This window comes from Macrobrachium rosenbergii, chromosome 3 (assembly GCF_040412425.1).
Source record: "Macrobrachium rosenbergii isolate ZJJX-2024 chromosome 3, ASM4041242v1, whole genome shotgun sequence".
NCBI classification, from domain to species: Eukaryota; Metazoa; Arthropoda; class Malacostraca; order Decapoda; family Palaemonidae; genus Macrobrachium; species Macrobrachium rosenbergii.
This window is the reverse complement of record NC_089743.1, coordinates 23603801-23626117: the sequence shown is the minus strand read 5'-3', so window position 1 is coordinate 23626117 and position 22317 is coordinate 23603801. Positions and strand designations below refer to the sequence as shown.

Sequence of the window (22317 nt, the reverse complement as noted above, 5' to 3'; positions counted from 1 at the left end):
AGACTTACCACAGGAGTTAGGCTATAGAATAGTGCTTGGAGACATTTTTCGTATTTTGAATTCATTGTTAAAGCTGAAATGTTTAATGTTCCAAAAGACTGAGAAAGATGTTATCTTAATGTTGAAAGGTGTTTTCTTTCTTTAAAGAAAAAGAATTAAAAGCAATAATTTTTTAATGAAACTTACCACTCTATTATTTAGCTTTTAACAGATTATAAACAAAAAGAACAATCAGTTTTCTATGAATATGGATTTGTTCCTGTACAAATACAAACCTTTATTCGTTACATAGGAATTAGCTTTTGAATACGAGCTGGAACTGCTGAAGTGTTTATGTTTAATTTTTAAAGCAATTTATAAGTTTTCATGCTTTTAACTATAAAATTTGTAAGAAAAATTGGTATTATTTTTACTTTTGTACTTAAATATGATACAAATGGTAAACTAGTATACTTTTTGTTGAAGTAAAATCCCTCAAAATCAGAAAACAGCTGTTCCATGATTCGTTTGTTTTACCGATTTAAACATTCCTCTCTCTCTCTCTCTCTCTCTCTCTCTCTCTCTATGACTTACAAGTGAATTGCTCTGTCAGTTTTTTGCTTTATGATATAAGCCAAGATCTGAGTTGTGCAAGCGAGCTTACGTCACCTGCCACTTGGTAGCTCAGCGAGCGTTCAGTTCTCCTTCTCAGGGAAAGAGAGATAGATGACGTCACCAAGACTACAAAACCGAAGCCGAGTTAAATCAAATATTAATGAATATTAACGGAATTTAAGGTAATGAAGTCCGTTAAAACAATGATACTGAGTTATATAAAGCTATAAGTACGGTATTTGTTCTCACACAATACACAAACCCTTGGCTCTTTACATAGGGAATTACTGTCATTGAAGCTGGAACAGCCATTAAACTTTCAAACAAGGTGGTTAGGCTGTTAACTATCATCCTGTAGGTGGGAGCCCTGCCTGCCCAAATGTAAACATTCCAATTTGCTTTTGGCTTTCGTGCTGTGCAGATGTGTGTGTGCTCGCCGTTTTTCTTTTATTCTCGGTTGGATCTTTCTTTTTTCGTTTGCCTTGCTTTGCCTTGTATTTGCTTGTGTGTTTGATATTACCTATGAGTATGCAAACCCACAAATCATCTATGCCTGTAAGGAAGACTCACCCAGCACGTGTGGCCTGGCGTTGATGGCTGGGGTTGTACCCACTTCTGTTCTTCCATTGATGTTGGCTCTCATGTCCTCTGTACTAGTTGCAGGGGGCATAACTGTAATCCTGAATCCACATGTGCTGAGTGTCGTTCCTGGTCGCCCGTGCAGTGGACGAAGTTCACAGGAAGGAAACAGTACAGAAGGAAAGCTTCCAAGGTGTCGTCGGAAGGTTATACGCCCCTGACCATGCCCTTGGTCGCTAACCCTTCTTTCTTGTTTCTCCCTCTTGCAGAACTTGCCACTTGGCTGTCTCTCATTTGGGAGTGATCTCTCTCTCTTCATCTTCACTTGCTTCGTCGGGTGAAGATCGTCGGGGGCGGGCAGGCGATCGAGATGATCTCTTCTCGGGGGTCTCCTCTCGCTCCGAGGGGGAAATTTTTCACTTGGAGTGAGAAGAGTCTCCCTCCATTCACCCAATTATGCTTTTTTCTCCAGGATTGGTGGCCAAGTGCTGTGAAACTGCTGAGCTCCAGGAAGCATGGATCTCCTTGGGGCTTTTGAGCGCTCTGTGGCTGAAGGGTATCCTGGCACACCTGAGGACATCACAGGTTCCAGTAGTCACCCATGCTGCTGCTACTGTCACTAAACTAAGATAACCATGACAGCGTTTCTGAAGGTCCCCGAAACAGTGTCAACGCACTTTACAATTTTGATGACCCCGACCTTGGTGGACTGGACTGCCGTCCATGCTCCTGCTCCCCGATATGCAGTGTCCCTACCACCCCCTGCCTTTGTGGTTCCGGTGGCTCCTACTGTGCCTGCTGTTCCAGCTGTTCCTGCTGCTTCTGTTGCCCCAACTCCTTATCCGGCCACTTAGGCCACTTCCTAGTTCCTCATTAGGCGAGTCGATAGAGTTATGGACTAGCACTCGCTAGGCCTGAGTTCGAGTCTCTGGCCGTCTAATGAAGAATTAGAGGAATTTATTTCTGGTGATAGAAATTAATTTCTCACTATAATGTGGTAACCAGTTGGTTCTTAGCCACGTAAAATAAGTCTAATCCTTCGGGCCAGCCCTAGGAGGGCTGTTAATCAGCTCAGTGGTCTGGTAAAACTAAAGTATACTTTTTTTTCCTGCTGTTCCTGCTGCCCCAGCTGCTCCGGCTGCTCCTGTGGTTCCTGCCGCTCCCTCCTGGATGGGAGACCTGACTGCCATCCTGAAAGATGTTGAAGAAGAAAATGGAGAAGAGGAGTCGTAAGGTGTTGTCATCATCGTCGTCTCTGTCTTCGTCATCGACTTGATCGTCTGCTGCTTCCTCCTCTTCTTCTTCTTCTGAGGCTCGCTGGCTGAATAAGAAGGCTGCCTCTACCCCACCCAAGAAATCCCACCACATGACTTCTAAGGGGCTGCTTCCCTCTACAGTGGAAGCAATGGGATCTCTTGTTGGCTCTCCTCGGGCTTGGGAACCATTTCGCTTACCCCACTGGGGTCTCGCATCTCGGGAGCCTTGAGTGCGCGAGTCCCCAAGTTCTGCGCACTTGAAACCAGTTCAAAGAAGTCTGCTTCTAAGACTGATACTGTACCTGTCTCTTCCCAAGTTTCTTCAGACAGTGTTGATTGTTCTGTATGAGATTTGGGAGTGTCAGGTGCTCGACAGAGTCAAGTCACTCTGAGTGTTTGAGATTCCATGGAACCTTGAGTACTCTAAGTCATTACAGGGGAGTCTGCTCCCCGGTCTGGTTTATGCATACAGCGAGAGAAATTGCCAAAACATGCAGGTGTTTCAACACTCCCTGTCAGTACCACTTCGAGTGCTCGGACAGGTTCCCAGCCCGGTGCTTCGGACTCAAGGGTCTGAGCACTCGGAGACACAGTGAGGAGGTCCTGTGTTCAGTCTTCTTCTCATCAGGCCTTGAAGAAGGCAGGAGCACGTTGGAAGACTGCGCAAGTTCACGTCAGATGGTGCTTGAGCACTCCACTCCCACCAGCCCCTGCTCACATTCGCGTGATCAGCCCCGCTCGCCAGAGGAGAGTGCTCAGGTATGCTCGCATGAACCTCTCCACTTTCCTCGGGACAGTGCCTTGCCAAGACGTAAGCTCTCTCATAGATCTGTGCCACTGTCACCACCGCGGGTTGGCGGCTGCCCATGGCCTGCCTCTTCTGCTGGCGCTTCACTGGGAGGCATGAGTTGGACAGGAGGGACTTCAATGAGAACACTCCTTCTTATTGGAGTCCTGCTACGAAGGTCCACGCCCCAGGTTCAGTTCTTGGACAGATTTGTTTGTATGCCCAAGTAGTTGAGGAGGGATCCCAGGGATCTGCCAAGGTTCTCTCTCCTGTGGGGAGAGAAGATCAGGAGGACCGCACCCTGGAAGGAATCAGGGTTCTCTTCCCCAGGATGCAGACACCCCCTAGATACAGAAGACTTTTGCAAAGGTCATCGCGCTGATTCGTCAGCACAGTGATCTCGGGAAATGGACCATGGCCTCTTCTATGGGTCATCCTTCACACCTCAAATCTTTTTGGGGTCCAAAACAGGAACCAAAAGCTTCGATGGGGCTGCCATGGTCCGCACTTGCCGAGGGGATACTCGATCAAGTTGGTAACCTGGTCTCTGGGCAGGAGAATTCACTTTGATCGAGCCGTCAGAGGAGCTTCTTCCTCCTCCTCTGCCTCGACAGAAGTGCTTCAGCATGCCCTAGGAAGGGTCTCTGCTGACTAAACAGATTGACTCAGACCTGGTTCGTCTAGGCCAGGGTCTCTTGCTGCAGCACCTTGCTGCAGAAGGGGTCTCCCTCTTGCAGCAAGCAGCAGTGAACCTGGAGGCCACTGCTATGGTGGCTCTGCAGGCAGGCTCTTGGCTGGATATGTGGTCATCCACAGTATCCAAGGTTGCCGCCTCCTCGGGTCCGATCATCCCTGGAGAGGACTCCGTGTTCGGGAGACTGTGCCAGTCTGGAAGTAGGGCTATCTCCTACCTGGCCCACCAAACAGCAAACCTGTGGACAAACCTGTTGCTGAAGAGGAGGGACGCTGTCCTGAATTGGACCTCCAGGTCTGTAGGTCCTGAGTCGACATTGACCCTTGGGAACTGACCGTTGATGGGTTCTGCGTCTGTCTTCCCCAGAGAGTTGGTAGACGCTGTGGTGGACATGAGATGTGCTAAAGGCAACGACCGCCTTGTCCACCAGGCAGTGGCCAAGACCTCCAGGTCTTCGTGTGCCGCTGTGGCCTGACCTTCAGGTCAGGCTAGCACTTCCTCGGCCCCTAAGAAGACCCAGGACTTGAAGGGTGCTCGTGGGAGCACCCAGCCCTCTTCTACCTCTGCTAAGAAGGGTATGCAACCGCACCCCTTTCACCCCTCTTTGCAGTCAGGAAAAGGGGCAAAGGTAAGAAGAAGGAAGAACGCTAGGGGCGGCATTCCCCTCCAGCTGCTGCCATTGGTGGGGGTTTGCTTGTCGAGCCATTGGGCAACACGGCAGCGATATGGTCTCGTCTCTTACCCACATTCTCGGCTCACCGAAGGATCTCGCACTCAGGAAAGAGGTGCAAGCAATGCTGAAGAAGAGCACTTTAGAAGTTGTGTTGGATTGGTCCCCAGGCTTTTACAACTGCATCTTTCTCATAGAGAAAACCTCTGGGTGTTGGAGACTGGTCATAGACCTCTCTCCCTTGAACTGATTCGTTCGCCAGACTTGGTTCATGATGGAAACGGCACACTTGTTGCTCACTTCCGTGAGGGAGAACGACTTCATGCCTATGGTGAACCTGAAGGATGCATATTTTCAAATATCTATCCATCTGTCCTCTCTCAAGTACCCCAGGGGTTCACGTGAGTGTTTGCCCTTGTGTCAGCTTGGGCCTATTCGCATGGGATACGTCTTTTGAGGTATCTCAATGATTGGCTCTGGTATGCCACAAGGTACGATGTTAGCTGCATTGCTGTTTGTTATTATGGTTGCAGACATAGACAGTAATGTTAAGGACTCGGTAGTGAAAAGTTTTGCTGATGACACAAGAATAAGTAGAGAAACTACTTGTGATGAAGATAGGAACTTGGAACTCGCTACAAAGAGACCTAAACAAAATATATGAATGGGCAGAAGTAAATAGGATGGTATTTAACTCTGATAAATTTGAATCAATAAATTATGGTGATAAAAAAGAAATGCAATATGCATATATGGGACCTAATAATGAGACAATCACAAATAAGGAAGCAGTTAAAGACCTTGGTGTGATGTTGAATAGGAATATGTTATGCAGTGATCAAATAGCAATATTATTGGCAAAATGCAAAGCAAAAATGGGAATGTTGTTCCAGCACTTCAAAACAAGGAAAGCTGAACACATGATTATGCTTTATTAAATGTATGTACGTAGTCCACTTGAATATTGCACTATGATATGGTACCCACACTACCAAAAGGATATTGCACAAATAGAGAGTGTACAAAGGTCTTTTACAGCTAGAATAGAAGAAGTTAAGGACCTTGACTACTGGGAAAGACTACAATTCTAAAAATTATTTAGTCTTGAAAGGAGAAGAGAATGCTACATGATAATACAGGCATGGAAACAGATAGAAGGAATTACCGAAAACATCATGGAGCTAAAAATATCAGAAAGAGCAAGCAGAGGTAGATTAATAGTGCCCAAAACTACAGGAAAACTAAGGAAAGCACACACGACAATAATCCACTATGCACCAGCATCGATAATGCAGCGTCTATTCAGTGCGTTACCAGCTCATCTGAGGAACATATCAGGAGTCAGCGTAGATGTGTTTAAGAATAAGCTCGACAAATATCTAAGCTGCATTGACAAAGAGAGGAGGCAAACTTCATGGACTTTCCTTCGATGCTAAACGCTATGGGATGGGGATCAGTTACGCTCAACTTTGTCCTGGATTTTGTAGTGAAAATGCAGAACCTGTTGGTCCCTGACACCAGGTTCAAGTCCTTCACGATCCCCTCCCTGGATGACTTTGTTGATAACAATCCAGACGAGATGCAACTTTGTCCTTTTATAGTGCTGCGGTGCTACCTTAGAGGACTCGACATCTCCGGCCTGAGTGCCGACAACTCTTCGTTAGTACAGTACTGGCTAGTCCAAGAAAGAAGTGTCCAAGAACACGATTTCTTTCTGGCTTCGTGAGGTGATCAGGAGAGCATACGCTGCACCTGGAGATGATGACACCAGTAGATTTCACCTGAGCCCACGAAGTCAGGCATTGGTCCATCCCTTGCATTCCGGAAGAATCTGTCAGTTCTGCAGGTACTGAAGGCGGGGGTATGGTCACAACAGACCACATTTATGGCCTTCTACTGTCGGGACATTGCCCACAAGTCCTTGAACACTTTTTCCTCGGTACCTGTGGTGGCTACTCAACAAGTTGTGTAGCTTACCCAGCTCCTCTAAGTGGACAGGTGGCATCTCGCCTAAGGTGTACGGTTATGGAAGTGAGAGTGATTGCATGAATGACTGGCCTCCTCCTCCTCCTTCATTGCCTTCCTTCGATCTCTTCCTTCGGGTAGAGAGCAGGATTTGAGCCATCACATGCTGTAACTGGCAGCTGATGCAGATAAGTTTGCACATCAAGCTTCTGTTCTATTTTTCTATCTTAGATTTATAGAAGCAATCCTGCTCCTTCCTCTAGCAAGGGGAGGAAGGAGACCGTGACAATAAGTCAAACCCAATTCTTATATTTTCCTTACTGTCACTGACTCTTAAGATTCATCCTAGCCCATTTTCATATGAGATTACGATTCTCTCACTTGTTCGAAAAGGCACAGATAAGTCTGACAATTGATCTTGCAGTTCTTATACTCTGTTCAGTATGTCAGAGGCACGGTAATCTTCCATTCTCTATCTACCAGGAAGAGAAACCCAGGAGCAGCAAACTCCAGTTAGTTCAGAGACTCACTCAAATTCCTCCCACCAATAAGTGAGTCTTCCTTATGGAAAGGACCGATTGTTTGTATATTGAGTAGGAACAAATGACATTTTTTAAGCAATTTATATTTTTCCTAACTATACAAACCTGAGGTCTTTTACAGTTTTATGCCCACCTCATGCCATCCCTCAATCTGATACCTGGGCCGAAAGGCAAATTGGAATGTTTACATCCGGGCAGGCGGGACTCCCGCCTACTGGATGCTAGTTAACTGCCTAACCACCTTGTTTGAAAGTTTAACGGCCATTCCAGCTTCGCTGAAAGTAATTCCTTATGTAAAGGACCTCAGGTTTGTATAGTTAAGAAAAATACAAATTACTTTAAAAATTTGTTGTATTACAACCCATACATTGTATTAAGTGTATAAATATCGAGTAGGCTAAATTCAGAAAGAGAAATTTGAGCTTAGCTTGTCAAAGATTTAATTTTAATTTACCAATCAACAGCCTTGCAATAAAATTACCAATCAACAGCCTTGCAGCCTGGCACCAGCTAAATCTTCCAGTTTCATGCTCTTTGCTTTGGCCTCTTTAAGGCACCTCAAGTGTTCACTCAAGTCCTCTAGCAAATGAATTCATTTAATAGGCATAAACGTCAGTCTATATCTGGATGACTTGCCTCTTCGATCCCCAAAGGACTTTAATATCTCCTCTTTCAGGAACTGGGGATTATCATCTACCTTCAGAAGTCCCAGTTGTCCTGGTCACAGGAGTTTCTCTATTTGGGGGTGAGTCTCAACTCTCGGACTTTTCAGGCTTTTCCGTCTGTCAAGAGAATTGCCATCTGCCTTCAGATGGTCCACAAGTTTCTAGCCCTTTCGTCTTGCTCGGCCTATCAGTGGATGAGCCTACTGGCGACCCTGTCATCCATCAAGACGTTCATCAAGTTAGGCGAACTTCCTATGAGAGTTTTGCAATTCTACCTCAAGCCCAACTGGGACAGGGAAACACAGCGAGACACCTACGAGTTTCCCATAAACCCGGAGATCAAGTCGGACTGGCAAGGGTGGCGGTCCAAACGTAGACTTTCGGAAGGAAAACCCTTCATCCTCTGAGCCCAGACCTAGACTTCTATTTGGACTCCTCTATTCTAGGTTGGGAAGTCCTCTTGGGGAACTGGGAAGTTTCCAGGACACAGTCGCTGGAAGAACAGAACCTTCACATCAACGTCAGAGAACTGAAAACAGTTCACTTAGGGTTTCAGTGCGTCATGACCCTAGTTCACAAGAAGACTGTGGTAGTCCATTCAGACATTACCGAAGCTTTAATGTACAATGGAAGCGAGGCAGCACTCACTCATTTTCTCTCTGCCAGACAGCAAGAGACCCTGTACTGTGGACAGATCAAATCGAGTAAGTCTAGTCACTCGATTTATTCAGGGCAAACTAAATATTCTGGCGGACGAACTGAGCCGTCAAAAAGTAGGTCCTTCCCACTGAGTGGACCTTGGATCTCCTGGTCTATCAGAATCTGCAAAACTATGGGGCAGGCTGACCTTGGACCTGTTTGCCACCTCAAGGAACCATCGCCTTCCTCTTTTGTTCTCCGGGCCCAGACCTGCTAGCATGGGCAACAGATGCCATACTGCAAAATTGGTCCCACTTGGATGTCTACGCATTTCCGCCCTTCAACATGGTCAGGGAAGTGACATCCAAGTCTTGGGCTCATCGCAATGTTACGATGACTCTTGTATCCCCGTTCTGGCCCATGAAAGAACGGTTCCAGGACCTGCTATGGTTGTGGGTGGACTTTCTGAGACTCCTTCCCCTAAAAAACTTGTCTACTCAGACAGCTTCATTTTAAGAGGTACCAAAGGGTTGACTGCTCTTGCCCTGACAAGCTTCATACTGTCCAGAAGCTTGTCAGAGCATAAGGGTTTTCAAGACATGCTGCAGAGGTTATTGCAAGATGCAGGAGTCATTTTCTTGCTGTGTCTGCCAGGCTAATTGGGCGATTTTCTGAAGCTGGTGTCACAGACTCAATGTCTCTTCTTCTGAGAGATCTGTGACCCAAATTGCGGATTTCTTCCTTTATCCGAGGAGATCTAGGAATCTCTCATCTTCCACCATTAAGGGGTATTAAGCTGTGTTTAGATCAGTGTTTAAACACAGGGGTCCTGAATCTGGCGTCAATCCCAGCTCTTAAATACCTCGTCAAGTCCTTTGATACGTAGTGTTGAAATTAGTGAGATCTAAGCCATCAATAAAAGGGTAGGTTTTTTCACAGTGAGATGCAGTTTGCTACTTTTCCCTTGGATTTTTGGCCAAGAATGACGACCCATCCAAGCCCTGGTCCCATTCTTTCTCCATTAAGAACTTAACAGACACCTTAGCTCTGAGGAGGGAGGGAAAGTTCTTTGTCCTGCTAGGGCTTTAAAGTATTACCTGAGCAGGACCAAGAAGATCAGAGAGGACCTCTTATGTGCTGTCAAGAACCTGCCTCACCCTCTGACTAAGAATGCATTGTCCTTCTTCGTGAAAGACTTAATTTCTGAGGCGCATTCTCAGATTCAGGAGGGCATTTTGCCTACTTTTAAAGTAAGAGCTCATGATGTCAGGGCAATCTCTACCTAGTTAGCTTTCAGGCACAATATGCCCCTCATTTCCATTCTGCAGTTGGCCTACTGGAAGTGCAAACCGACCTTCGCGTCTCACTATTTGAAAGGAGTTTAAACAGTGTTTAAAAATTGGAATACATTGGGGCCATTATCAGTGGTGGCATGGTATGGCGGAGGAAGCATAGGAATCTCTCTTTTTCTCCCAGTGTCTCTTCATCTTGAATAAGGTGTCGAATTTTCTGGAGCCAGGGGCACAATGTACCTGGAGTACCCACCAGTCTCAGTGGATGGGTTGTGGCGTTTTCAGTGTAGGTGAAAGCATTGTCTGGTTGTCTTTTTATATTGGTACTGTGCCCAGGGCAACAGCACTTGTGTATGTGTTGCCAGTGATCTGGCCTATCCAACTGCAAAGCTGCCACTAAAGTAGAGGTGACCCATGGCTCAACCACCATGCCACTACAGGTTAAGATGAGCACCAACCAGAGGTAGTATTCACCTGTAGTAGCTCTCTTACCAGGTAGGGAAACGACAAGCATTGTTTCATTAGGTAGCAAATTTTCTATTTCAAAGTCATTACCATGCCTTGATGTTTTGGAATAGAATAGTATGTCCATGTATCCGACCCCATTCAATGTGGGATTCAGCTGTGTAATTATTATATGAAAATGTCATTTTCATAATAAAATTAAGTTTCATATATACTTGCCAAGTAATTACACAATCGGGGCCCACCCTCCTCTCCTCTCATGGACATAAGGTCATAAACAGAATAAGGTTTTCTGCTAAGTCATTTCCAGTACTCCTGTTAGTGGGTGGGGTTTGTCACCTACACTAAACTATTGAAGTGCTACTGCGATTGTTTAAATAAAGGCTGCCACGCGAGTTAGAAACTATGTAATTACTTGGTAAGTATATATGAAACTTAATTTTATTATGAAAATGACATTTTTATAGATTGATTGGGTGCATGTACCCTCCTCTCTCTAGACAATGGTTTTATTAGGAACTTTTATTGTATCCGACACTGTTGGGTACCTCCAAGCCTTCTTTAAAGTAATAAAGCAAACTCATTACTTTATGCCCACTAGCAGTTGCAACATCCCATATCTCCAACATGCTAGAGGTGTGGGGTTCCTTCCTCAGCTCTTTCAGACCAGGAAGGTATTCCTGGGTGGGTAGAACCAACCAGTCAGTTCAGAGATTTGCACATCCCATCTCAGCCACCCCTCATTCTGGTACCTGGGCTTTCCCCACCTGTCTATAGTTGCAACCATGTCTGAAAGTTGCTGTTCCAGCTCGGGTCATAAGGCTGTCCCCACCAGGTTTGAATATTAGGAAAAATACAAATTACTTTAAAATTTTGCTGTTTTATATCTGTATATCTCCCCCCCGGGAGCTGATAGGTACAAGCTCTCACAGCCAATCAGTGTTTGTGTATCGCTGGTTTTGGTAGGAGGTTGCCAGGTTGTAACTGTGCTCAGTTTTCTGTTGACAAAATTGGTGTTTATTATGGATTTTATTTTATTTGGTCTTGGATGCTGTGTCAGGTATGTATGGTAACAATAGGATAAGGACCTATAAGGTAAGATTTTCTTGAAATAGGCTGTATTTTAGTTCCATCGACCCTCATGAAATATACATGCAATGCTGAGGAAAGGATTGTAATTTGAATGACAGATGTTAGGTGTGTGAATTGTGGTATAACAAATTCATGGGAAAATTGGTGACACTGTGCAAGTGAAGAGAGGCTGCTTGTTTAAAATAACAACAGAAGAGACAAGAATATAGGTCTAGTAAGATTTGTGTTGAAGTAATGCATGATTTGGCTCCCTCCCCATGAAGTAACTTGGTTAGATCATCTGCTTCTTGTTGTTGATCTCGTACTCCAGCTAGATCTTCCCAGTGGGTTCAGGTTGTTAGATCTGATGGGCTTAAAGGATTTGATTAACCATTTAGCCAAAGTTTTGTAGAATATTTTGTCTGCTTGAGTTTAGATATTTCTCCAGCATCATAGGAAGGGTCATCGCTCCCGCTTCTGACTAGCCGTGGCCTTGACATACCTGGTCTTGCTCCTTCTGGGCCTAGAGCAACAGGGAACTGGGATATGTTGGAGTGACACGGATCTGTTCCTGTTGTCTCCTTTCTCTTGTTTGGTCTGGCATCAGTGGCTCCAGCTCTGGCACCAGACTTCATTCTCTGTAGGATCGCTACAGGAGAGTTAAAGAGGAGTTGTCATCTAATGTCTTCCCTTCTTTCAAATTTTACTGCATCAGGACAGCTTAGTAAGAGTGATTCTTTGACTCTTTTTTTGGTAATGTTTGTTGAGTGATTGATTTTAGTTTTAAGGATTTGGGTAAAAATGTCCTTTTGCTTTGCTGATGCTGTTTGGTGGTAAGCAGTAGGCTATTGATGACTCACTGAGGAAAGTTTTTCCTTTTCCTTGTTTGAATCATCCCCATAAATCTTATGTAGCTAAGGATCAATTGTGGTCTAAGGCTAGCATTAAGGATCCTTTGGTTTCTAAAGAGGAGGCTAGTTTCTTCCACTTCCCATGTATCTTGGCTTGCCTCAGCTTAGCAGGTGTGTGCCTCAGAATTGTTTATGCACTGGTTGCCTAAGCTAGCATGTTTTTGCGCCTTTTGTTGCAATGCTACACACCTCTGTGCCTGTGTGGTTTGCTTCCTTGAGGTTTTCTTCTTCTGACTGTAGGCTCTCTAGCCACTGCTCTCATTCACCTATGTGACCATCACCTGCTAAGCACTCACTTTTTGACAGATCCTCTTTTAGTGACTGCGCTTGCTCTTCTGTGTGCCATGCTTCCTTGAAGTGGCATGTGGCTTCAGATTCTGTTTCTTGCAGGGATGTTTCCCATATTTTGAATTTTCAAGGTTTTGCAGGTGTTCAGCCTTCTCAGTTTTTACCCTTAGACACTTCTCCAGTTAGAAAATCTTCAGCGAAGTACTCTCATATTTCAGCTGCATCTTTGGTAGGCAGTCAGTTGCCTTTCAGTTTTCTTTTTTTTTCTGCAGTTGCAAGGAGAGCTCTTCCCATAAACAGTTGGTGGTGGTTTTGTTTTCAGTCCTCCTGTAGTTCAGTTATTTTCTTGTTATGGTGAGGTCTTTCCGGATCAAAATATAGATGTTTTTGTTGAGTTGACAGGTTGTCAACTGCCTGTGTCGTCCTTTTAAGTAGGAGCAGGTGGTTTCATCGGAGGTGGCTAAGGAGGAGTTTCAGCCTATGGTAAAAGCTGTTCAGTTCAGTTCAGTCAGCCACTGCTTTTTCCCCATCGAATGTTGTAGTGTCACCCCTGGTCTCTAAGGAACTTTCTGGCATACATTCAGTGGTTAGGCCCTCTTTTGCTGCTTCATCAGGAGTGCAGGTTGCTTGTGCTTCTGTTGTTGATGAATCAGGTGCTATTGTAGAACCTGATGGAGAGATGGTCATAATTTCTTCTTTTAAAAGTTTAATTGCTTTGTGTAAGAAGCTCCTTAATAATTTTGTGGAGGTAGATAAACCAGCATTTTTCTGGTGTTTTGTGTTTAAACTTTCAAAATTGGGCATTTCAACCTTTGTTTGCACTGCAATTCAGTATGGTTGTCGGAAAGCTTTGGTCGGGCAGGCATTTGAACCTTTGTTTGCACTGCAGTTCACTAAGGTTGTCTTGAGTAGTTGCATGGCTGTAGGATAGATCTTGGAAAGGAAAGCCTCTACCAAGAATGCTTTGTTATTGTTTCCTCAGTACATAGGGAGAAGGAGGGCTGTCTTGTATTCTACGGGTCTCCCTCCAAGATTTGAGGTAGCCTTGGAGCCATTGTTTTTTTTTTTTTTTTTTTTTTTTTTTTTTCCTCATGGAACCTTTGGCAAGGAGAGCTGTTAGCATAGGAAAGTAGTTTTGTTCCAAGTACAGTCAAATTCCCTTATCTGCTCTTCGGTTAGAACAATGAGGATCCTCATGAACATGTCTTGTGAGAATAATTGATAGTTGTGTTCATGAACTTTCTTCCTTGACCCCTTAAGTCTGAGTCTCAGACTCAGCTAACAACAGTTAACAGCACAGAGCCACTTATGAACCAAGAGCAAGAACAACAACTTGCTACCTCAGCGTGTTCCTAGAAGACTTAATGTTTTAGTGGATATACAGTAAACCCCCAGTATTCGTGGTCTCACTATTTGCAGACTCACATATTCGCGGATTTCTTTGTGGAACGCATCTACCCATTATTTGCGGAAAATTTGCCCATTTGCGGTATTTTTCACTGAAAAATATTCACTAATTACTGTATTTTCATATCATTTTCATGACTAAATGCATTTTTTGTGAAAAACTAATTAAAATACTCAGGTATAAGCATTTTTAGTGGGCTTTTTTGTTTAAACTTTCAAAATAGGCAGTTCTAAGTGTTTTTAGAGGGGTTCTAATTTTCTGTAAATTTTAGCTATTGCGGGGTGGGGGTTGCGGTACACATCCCCTGTCCATCCTACGGGGGTTTACTGTATTCACCTGCAAAGATCAAGTAATAGTGACTGAAAAGGCTCCACATCCAGAGTTTTGTGGCATCCTGTGGAAGCCCTCTGGGGATCCTCATCATCATCACCCTGTTTGCGACCAGGTGGAGCCATTGTTTGCCAATTAATTGTTCACCAGTGTAAGATCCTCTGGCATTGGCAGTGGATGTCAGGCTGCTAGACTGGTCAGGTCTGAACTGTTATGCATTTCTCTCCCTATGGTATGACCCAAAAAGTCATCAGCAAGTTAGATGACTGTAAATTGTCACAAGATGATTACCCTCTGGTGGCTGAGGAAGGCCTGGTTGATATGCAAAAGGTGTGTTTCTCTTTCCTTGTTATATTCATATTTTTACAAATGGGCAATTTACAAGATGCTGCTCTCTGTTATGATAACTCAAACTATTATCTTAGTGTCTTTGTGACATTGCTTTCAGTGTGGTGACCTCTTTATTTATATTATCTTCTAGCTGTTGATCTTGTCCATGGTTCATCACATACCTCTTTAAGGTCCTTGCTAATCCTCTGCCTCTTTTCAACCTGGGGGTTTTTATTAATCCCTCTTACTGTCTGTAAGATGTGATACTCTGTTTGACCTCCTGACCAGATCCAGTAGAGCTGAATTTTTTGGAAATAATTCATGTTTGATGTTATTTAGTGTGCTAAATGATTTGTTTCTCTCTATTGTGAGTAGGGAGTACAATGGCAAAGTGCCCTTCATTTGCTCTGCTTTAATTTTCTGGAAAAGAAAACTATTGCAGCCAGCTTTGTCTTTGATTGCACTTTTTTTTCAGTCCTCAGATCTTAAAAACTTTTGAGGCTAGAGGGCTGCAATTTGTTTTTAATCATTCACCTCCAATAATTAAACATAATTTTTGGAGCCCTCTAGCCTGTTTTGCTTTTATTTTATTTAGCAGTTAAAGTTAGCCATAATCATGCTTCTGTAAAACTAGGATCACAAAAGGATAGGCCACCACTGATCTGTAGTTAAAGTTTTTGTCAAAACTAAAAGTATAAAAAAAAAAAATAAAAGCATTTCCTTCATGGGATTTGGCAGTGAAATGCTTTTATTTTTGTAGATATAATTAATTGTAAGAAAATCCTGGTGTGTCTCCAAAAATTATTTTTAACTTTTTAGTGCATTTTAATAAAAGTGTGTTTAAAAGATTTCTTTTCATATTTTTTTCTCTATTACATCATATTTTCTTCACATAACTGTACTATTCAACCTCCTACTCCTATGCCTGGCTCCCTTGCTTCCAACCCTGATGCCATTGCCAGTCTTGAATCCAGGTTTGATAAGAAGATAACTTGGTAGTAAGTAAAGTGGCAGAGTTAGGAGAGTCACTTAAAGTGATAATGGATAAAGTGTATACGGAGAAAGTGATGAGTGAGAGTGCAGTGCAAGTGGAGGAGGTGGCTATCCATCCCGCTGGTTCTCCTAGACAAAGATCATTGTCCTGCTCCCCTGAACCTGAGAGAAGACATACCAGAAGTCCAAGGGAGGCTGGTGGGGTTTGCCCATGGGTAGTTGCCCCCCTCAGCCACTTCCGTTGCACAATATCAGGTGTTGGCAGACAGCCATTGGAAAGGCGTATTTGGAGGTGCATCAGTTATCTTCAAGCTCTTTCAACGGCTACAGCATGGACAGGAAGTGCTGCAAATGGTACCTAGACTCATCCTGACCGCTTAAATGCCCTTCCGAGGATGTTGGTCGCTGTCCAGATCCACTTCCCATTAAGCGGTATAAGAAGTCTTGTATCAGTCGCCAGCCTTCTTGAAGTTAAGCTGTGGACCCTTCTGTCTCTGTCTCTGTCCATCAACATCCAATTTTGTCTACATGGGACAATCTGGAGGCCTTCTCACCTGGCTCACAAGCGCCTGACGTCCACTGCCAAACATTTTGCGCCGCTTCCCGAGCACCCGGTGCCAGCTTCTGAGAACATGGCACCCGCTTTTGAGTGACAAGCGCCCGCTCCCAGGCACTCATCATCATCTTCAGTCTGCTCAGAGACCGCGGTCTCCTTTGTCTTCACCTTTGGATCATGACAAGCTGACTTTGGCTCCTATTAAGCGGCAGTTAGCACGAATCGTGGACTTCTTAAAGAAAGCTCCCTCCACTCCCAAGACTTCCCAGGATGCTATCCTGTCCCTGGTTTCCTCAGAATAGGAAGAAGTTGACCAAGAACCTGCGCCTCCTTCAGCTTATGTGGTTTTGTTGCGGTATCTTTTGGCGAATTTTCCCACCTTTTTCACCCCAGCTGCCCCGGTCCTGCCTGCTTCAACCTTTTTAATGAGTCAACCAGATGACAGGACAAGACTCCCTAAGATGGTGTTTTCTTTGTCCTCTAGGAAGTCCTTCAGGGAGACGGGAGACTGGCTTTCAGCCAAAAGGTAGCAAGGCAAAGCGTCTTTTGCTTTTCCTCCCTCTTGCTTAGTAAGCAGGAGGTACTTATCTTACGTGACCAGCGAAGCACCTCCTTTGGGGGTCGCTGCCTCCTCCCAAGGAGACTTCTCCGGTCTCATCGACTCTTCTCACTGATCTGCACTCTCGTCGCCAAAGATAATGTTTTCTTTTGCGGAACTAGACTGTCTAGTTAAAGTCATTTTCAAGGTTTTTGAAGTCTTAGTTTTCTGGACTGGACAGTAGGCACTCTGGCTAAGAAAGTAGAGGACTACTATGATCTAGCGGGAGGTATTGCCTTGGACTGGCTCGGGGATTTGTTCTGTGCCAACAAAGCCACTAGAGGTGACTTTCTAGTGCTTTCTGCCCTATTTACCTTTGGTGTACCAAAAAAAAAGAGAGCTCTGGTGCTCCTTTACTTATAAGGGAGTTACCCAGACTCAGAAGTCACCCCTGCTGTTCTTGTCTCTGGACCAGCATCACCTCTTCCCTCAGGACACAGTCAAGGGAATTGTGTCAGATCTTCAGAAAAAATCTACTCAAGATTTGTTGGCCCCGTGGTTGAAGCGTCCCAAAGATTCGTCCGCTTTTCAAGCCAGGACTTCCTCAACCCTGCAGCAGCAGCCTTTTCGTGGAGATAGACCTAGACCACAGTTCAGGATCCGTGCAAATGTCTGATTCACGAAGAAGTCCATTAAGAAGAGCTCGGCCAAGACAGTGCCTAAAAAGTGAGAAGGAAGTCCTTCATGCACCCGTAGGAGACAGACTTCTAGAGTTTTGGGAAAAGTGGCTGATAAGAGGAGCAAAGCCTTGGATCATCATAGTTTTGAAGGAGGGTTATGTCATCCTGTTCCTAGAGAGCCCACCATTAGTCACTTCTCCCATCACATTGTCAGCATACTCGATAAGCTCAGAGAGGCATTCAGCCCTTCTGGAGGAAGTTTCCTCTCCCATCCAGAAGAGGGCCATAGAGGAAGTCGAGAACACCAGCACAGAGGGGTTTTGCAACAGACTTTTTGTGGTACCAAAAGCATCAGGGGGCTGTAGATCAGTCCTCGATGTAAACGCCATCAATCGTTTTGTTCTGAAGACAAAATTCAAAATGGAGACAAGCCATTCAGCCCTTTTATCCATCCACCAGGGCAACTGGATGATAACCTTAGACATGCAGGACTCATACTTCCACATTCCGATTCACCCAGCTTCCAGGAAATATCTAAGGTTCGTCTTCCAGGACAAGGTATATCAGTTTTGGGTCCTTTGCTTCGGCCTTTTACAGCCCCTCAGGTATTCACTCGAGTCTTCATTACTCTCTTGAAAAGGCTCCACTGGATAGGGATCAATGTCAACCTTTATCTGGAGTGGCTACTTCGATCCCCATTGAAGGAAAAGTTCATGGAGGACTTACTCAAGATTCTTTTTCTTACCCAGGAACTGGCCTTTCTTATCAATCTCCAAAAGTCCAAGTTCGACCTGTTGCAAGAGATCTATTTGGGGATGACTCTAAACTCTTCAGATTTTTTGGGCTTTTCCATCTCCCAAGAGAATTTCCAACTGCCTCCAGATGGTCCAGATTTTTCTAGCCCTTTCGTCTTGCTTGGCTCAACAGTGGATGAGCCTACTGGGGACTGACATCCATAGAGATGTTTGTCAGATTAGGCAGACTTCACATGAGAGTTCTCCAGTTCTTTCTGAAGGCCAACTGGGACAGGAAAACACAGCTGGGCACTCACTTGTTTCCAGTCGCCTTGGAGATCAAATTGGACCTGCAGTGGTGGCTGTCAGAAGTTAAGTCCCTTTAACCTCTGATCCCTGACCTAGACTTTTATTCAAATGCCTCGGACTTAGGCTGGGGAGCCCTACTGGGGAATCAGAAAGTATCTGGTGCATGGACCCCAGATCAGCAAATCTTACATATAAATGTGAGAGAACTGAAAGCGGTTCACTTAGGCTTCCAGTGTTTTTCGTCCATGGCCCGCAACAAAACAGTGGTGGTACATGTGGACAATACCATGGCCTTAGCATATATCTGAATTCAAGGTGGCACCCATTCCTTTTCTCTTTGCCAGACAGGAGGAGATCTACTCCTATGGGCAAAACAAAATCGAGTGATTTTAGTCACCCGATTTATTCAGCGATAGTTAAATGTTATGGCGGATGAGCTGAGCCGTCAGAAGCAGGTCCTTCCCACCGAGTGGATCCTGGATCCCCTGGTTTGTCTGGATCTTTGGAAGCTGTGGGGCAGGCCAACGATAGACCTGTTTGCCACCTCCAAGAACCATCGCCTTCCTCTTTTTCATTATTGACTTACCAAAACACTGTAAAAGCTTTTATCTCTTTAAAATCGACACGTCCGAGATATAAATTTTCAAACTTTGTTTGGAAGTCTGATACAATTTATGGAGACCCAACCCCACTGGATGCCGGTGGGGTAGCGTGGCAGGAGACATACCCATAAACCCAGGTCAGTTTCATTCTCGGCATCATAAACGCATCTCGCGCGTCCGCCTGCCTCAAACTGTTTGGGTTCCTTTGTCTGCTTGCACTTAGTTGTGTCGACTCTCCTTGGTGAAGTACTCAATTGCCTGTTTATTTATCTAGCTAGCCTAGCTCCCAAAAATTCTTGCTATGTCGGATTCAAGCTTCAGGGATCCAGAGTTTGCCCAAGGGGTTTGTGCTCTTGCCAAACTAGTTAAACTTAAGACTGTCCACATTCTTTGTGTACAGCATGAGGGAAAGAGTGTTCCCAGGAGAACACATGCAGTGAATGTATGGAATGGAGTCAGGAGTTTTGGAAAATCAGTTCCCATCAGATAAAGCTGGTTAGGGATAGGGATAGGAAAGCCAGGCCGTAAGGAAGCTAGGGCTATCATCTTCCGGTGGTGGCATTGGCACACCTCCTCTACCGGCTGTTCCTTCCTCCTCTCCTACCCCCTCCTCTACCGCTGCTCTTTCCCCCTCTCATATTCCTCCTTTCTTCACCAGCTTCCAGGATGTTTTCTTCATCCACCATTAGGCTGATAAATCAGAAGCGTTCTTTTCAGAAATCAAATTAGCGCAAATGAACAGTTTTGGATCTTTGTTTAGTCCGTCTCTTAAAAATCCGGCAGCGCCGGTGATGACACTCAGTGTTGGTGTTGGTGATAACAATGTGGTTGTTCGCATGGCTTTCAGGCGATCTGTGTTTTTCTGAACTTTTGAGCAAAGGCAACTGTAGGTTTTGAGGCTAGAAGACAGTCCGTTTGCTGGCTTAAAAGGTCAGGTTTTTGCCCAAGAAGCAGGCTCGACCCTAAGACCAAGCCCTAGTCCTTGTGGCATTTACTATTGAGAATTTGATGGACATTCTCAGTAATGATGAAGATCCAGAGAGAGAATCTTTGCCCAGTCAGATGTCAGGATGGTGTCCCCAGAACTTCATCTGAATAGGGCAGAAATGATTAAGGGTCAGGTGATCAGCAGTTAATCTTCAGTCTCTTCATATTCCAGCTCTTCGAACCTCATCGCAAGTGGGATCAGACCCTCTGTCTAAAGAACACCTTGTTCTTCCTGAGGGTTTTAAACTTTCAAAACAGCCAGCCCTATACCTGTTGCCAGGAAAATGATCAAGAACCAAATTTTCAAGTGCTTCCTCCCAGGAGATCAGAGTGGTGTCCAGGAAGTTCCGCCTCTTTGGCATTCAGGCATAAAATGCCCCTGGCTTCCATTATTCAGTTAACCTACTGGAAGTGCAGGTCTATTTTTGCCTCTCACTATTAGAAGGAAGTGGAAACAGTGTTTGATAATTGCAGTACCTTGGGACTGTTATTGGTGGCTGGCATGGTATTGGGTGAGGAATTATAGGAAGTACTTTTTTTCTCCTACTGTCTCTGCTTTGGTGTAGGATTTCGAGTTTTGAGGAGTCTGGGGTACAGTGTACTTGGAATATCCGCCAGTCTAGTGGATAGGTTGTAGTGTTTTTTATAAATGTTTTCAGAGTAGGTGACAATGTTGTCTGGTTTTTAATTTTGGTACTGCGCCCAGGGCAAGGGCACCTTTTGTATGCTTTGCTAGCGATCAGACCTTTCCTCCACTGCAAAGCTCCCACTTAAGTAGAGGCAACCCATAGCTCAACAGCCTCGCCATTACAGGTTAAGATGAGCACCAACCAGAGGCATTATTCACCTGCAGTAGCTCACTTACCAGGTTAGGAAACAACTATCATTGCATTCAGTGCTGGCAAACTTTCTATTTCAAAGTCATTACCATGCCTCAATGTTATGGGGGAGAATATGTCCATGTATCTCACCTCCATTCAATGTGGGATTCAGCTATGTAATTACTTAGTAAGTTGCTTACAGGCAGTCCCCAGTTATCGGCGGGGGTTCCGTCCCCGACAGTGTGATGATAACTGAAAATTGGCTATAACAGTGTTTATCGGTGCCGATAACTGGATATCGGTGCATATTGGTGCCGAAAATCCAGTTATCATCGTTGCTAGACAAGCGCTTTAAAACCAGATTGACGATAATTGGGGACTGCCTGTATATGAAAATGGCATTTTCATAATGAAATAAAGTTTCATATATACATACCAAGTAATTACAGAATCAGAGCCCGCCCTCCTCCTCTCTGATGGACATAATGGCTCAAACAAATTGACTTACCTGTCAGATTGTTTTCCGTGTTCCCTGATAGTGGACGGGGCCTGTAACCTACACAAAACATAAGAAGCGCTACTGCAAATTTTTAAAAAGTTGCTCTGCAAGTTAGAAATGTTAGCCATGTAATTACATGGTAAGTATACGAGTATATGAAAATGTCATTTTTGTGAACTATTCTTGGTATGCAAGTTTTATGAAACCCAATTTTACTCATGTAATTTCCTCCTCTGTGTATTTTGCATTGCATATTCCCCCGTAGGGAGGTACTGCCATCAGTGCACCTCACATGGTGCACTGTAGGCATTACTTAAGGGTCTTTGCAACCTCCCTTAGGCTCCTAGCAGCAACTTTCATTCCTTTCACTGTATCTCTGTTCTTATTCTCTTTCTTCCATCTGCCTTTCAACCCTCTGTAACAGTTGTTTCATAGTGCAAATGTCAGGTTTTCCTCCTGTTATACCTTTCAGACCTTCTTACTGTTTGTTTCCCTTTCAATACTGAATGACCTCATAGGTCCCAACACTTGTCCTATGGCCTAAATAATATACTCTATTCTGTTCTGATATGCATTTTCTAAAACTCTTAGAAACTGACTAGTACACTTTCATGCTTTCACTGTGGTAAAAGAAAATACATATAAACTTGTGAATGCTTTTCCAGTACAATTTGATATCAGATCCCTGTACAGTATTTTGTTTCCTTCAAAAGTTGAGAAAAAATGTCAGTTCCTTGCTCTTCAAGTGAGGGTTTTATCCGTGGTTCCAAATTACAGTGCGTCACTGACTTACGGCGACATGACTTATGGCGTATTCGATCTTATGGCCATAATTTGATGTTACATGAGTTACGGCGCGGCGCTTTAAGCACCATTGACGGTGCTAACAGCAAGAATAGATATCAAGTTAATAGCGCTTACGGCGTTGTAACTTGATGCAACATCAATTTACAGTACCAAACATCAAGTTACGGCGCCGTAAATGCCTTTAAAGCGCCAATAACGGCAAAAAACCAACTTATGGCGGAACTCAACTAACGGCGCGGTGCTGGAATGAATCCTCCGCCATAAGTCGAGGACCTACTGAATTAATTTTTCAAGCAGTGTATCTG

At 44.5% G+C, this 22317-nt stretch overlaps 1 protein-coding gene across 1 annotated transcript in view; it reads left to right on the top strand.

Moving 5' to 3' along the window:
* LOC136853144 (transcriptional regulator ATRX homolog) overlaps window positions 1-22317 on the top strand; it is a 40815-nt gene that overhangs the window by 1899 nt on the left and 16599 nt on the right. The gene's annotated exons all lie outside the window — the stretch shown is intronic.